The sequence below is a fragment of the Dipodomys spectabilis genome, unplaced genomic scaffold (assembly GCF_019054845.1).
Source record: "Dipodomys spectabilis isolate Male_0828 unplaced genomic scaffold, ASM1905484v1 ptg000001l, whole genome shotgun sequence".
NCBI classification, from domain to species: Eukaryota; Metazoa; Chordata; class Mammalia; order Rodentia; family Heteromyidae; genus Dipodomys; species Dipodomys spectabilis.
Window position 1 is genome coordinate 10,093,539 of NW_024870678.1, and position 2,598 is coordinate 10,096,136.

Below are 2,598 nucleotides of genomic sequence, written 5' to 3' on the forward strand. Positions count from 1 at the left end.
TACTGACTGGAGTTTATGTCCTAAGGATGTCATTTTATCTTTATGCCTAGTGTAAACTTTGGTGGCTGAGAAAGATTCTTGTATAACTGTAAAAGAATAAAAAGATTGAAATAAACATTTTTGTTTATTTGTTTATTTCATTTTGTTTATTTTGATGGGAAAGCAAATGCCAATTTGGATAATATTCTATAGTCCCAAAGCTTCTTTCTTCCTCAAGCACATAGAAAAAGGGGCTTGACCTTTTACTTCTGAGAGTTTGGCAGCAAGCTCTCAGAGTTCATTTTGTTGGAAAACTATTGTGTTGTTACCATGTCACTGACTTCATACATAGACTCTAGCCAAGCCTGGCTGTTTTCATTACAGCTGATGGAACTCCTGGCTCAGGACCGCAGGAGCTTGCACACAGCAATGATGTCAACTCTGACACTCTTGGTCCTGCAGCCAGAACTGTTCCAGGAAGCATAATCAAGTAGTGATATCACAGAGAAAACTTTTCAAAGGGTGGGGATACACTTTTTTAAGTTGTCTTCAGAGATTCTGGAGTTGAAGGTTTCAGATTCATTGACCTTGGAGCTCGTAAAGAGCAGGAACAGAGCCTCGTCTATTGTGTTTCAAGTGCCAGCCCAGTGTCTGCCATGAGGAGGTACCCAGGTGATGATGGCCAGGTTGGTCTATGCAGGGATGCATTTGTGATTCATTAATATAGCTTGGCTCTAAAATTCCTCTGGTTCTTGGTTGTCCCACAGTCTCCTGTTAATAGTTTAGCCTGGCAGGCTCTGAGGGTGGACCAGTAAGAGGGTGGTCCCTCTTAACTGTTCTAGGAAGAAGGATGTGACATAAGAGAAGCTTCAAACACACACAGAGAGGTCAAAGGCCGGCCCCACCTGCCTACTACAAAGAGGGATTAGACAATAGATGAAAGTTGGGCAAGTAGTCACTGAGTCCTCATCACACAAAATTCCAATTTTTTCTTGGAAGTTTTTTAGCTGGGGAGGGGCTCTTGGATGTTGGCTAGTGCCTGACATTGCTGAGACAGGAGAAAGATTTTTTTTTTTTTTGCTCTTGCTCTCACTGAGCTTCAAAGCCTCGCTGAATAGACCAATGTAAAAAAGGAGTCACTCTAATCCAGCAGGAGTAGTTGTAGCATGAGGAATTAAGAAGTATGGAAGCCAGGCACCAGTGATTCATGTCTATACTTGTAGCTACTCAGGAGGCTGAGCTGAACACTGTGGCTTGAAATCAGCCTGGGGAGGAAAATCCTTGTGATTCTTATCACCAACTAACCACCAAAAAGTCAGAAGTGGAACTGTGGCTCAAGTGGTAGAAGATTAGCCTTGACCACAGAAAACTCAGAGACAGTACGTAGGCCCTGTCTTCAAGCCCTATGATTGGTATACCACACACACACACACACACACACACACACACACACACACACGGAGCATGGAGTTAACTCTATGTCAGCCTGAGCAAGCTGTGAAAGACTGCTCAGAGAAGATGAGGGAAGAAGAAATGAAAACATGAGTGCTTCTGGGTAAGGTGAAGCTGAACGAGAGGGATCTTATGCCACATTCGCTGGTTAGCATTCTGGAAGAAGAAACACAGGATGGCCCCAAGCAAGCCTAGGACACTTAGGCTAGATGGATAGTAGACTCCTAATCCCAAGGTCCTTTTTCTTCTCAGTGATATGGAAGGAGTTGAGACAGTACTGCAAGCATCTGAGATGGACAGTCAGTCACTGAGAGGCAACGGACCTGACCCTCATGTAAAAGCAGGGAGGTGACTTCTGTACAGAAATGTGGCTTAAACGATTTAAGCCAAAGGCCATATGACAAACATAACTAGAGGGTTACACATAACCAGCAAGGGTAAATTCAAGCCTAGTCCTCGAGATAGGATCAGAGCTCTAACCAAGAGACAGACCATAGCCCACCAAACTTAAGTTTTAGCTGTAGGTTCTGTCAGAGCTCCCTGGTAATCAAGAGAACAAGGGTAATATCACTGGGGATGAAAAGGCCAATGAGATCTCCTTTTGCAGCTCTGAGATCTTCTTACCTTTTAACACTGTTACTACCTTGCAAAGAACAATATTGGGAAAGAAATGTAAAAGGTGCAGCGTTTGCATGTAATGAAACAGCTTAAATTCAGAGCAGCGAGGCTCATCTACTATGAGTTAAACCTGTCTACCTCACCCAAACCCAGAGTAACAGCCCAAAAAGGAACATTTGTCTCTGCTAAATAGTATACTATGCTTTATACTTGCAATTTTGCTCTAAATAAAAGAAAAAAGGCAAAAGAGAAAGGGTCAGGCCACTATATTACTCATGAAGAATCACCTAGCAGAGAAACAGCAGAGTTGTTCTGGGGACTCCAGATCATTTTGCTCAGAATTCTGTCTCATGCTTATATTTTCAGACCTCGTCTGTTTTGGACATCTGTGCTTCCTCCAAGCCCCAGAGAGAAGGAACAGAGCCTGCATGCCTGACTCTGGCTGCAGAAGTCAGCTGTTGATCCAGCTGCTGCTACCCCTGGCAAATACAATTTTCCTTTTGGCTGCCTCTTGTTGAAATATGCAGAATCTGTGTGTGTGTGTGTGTG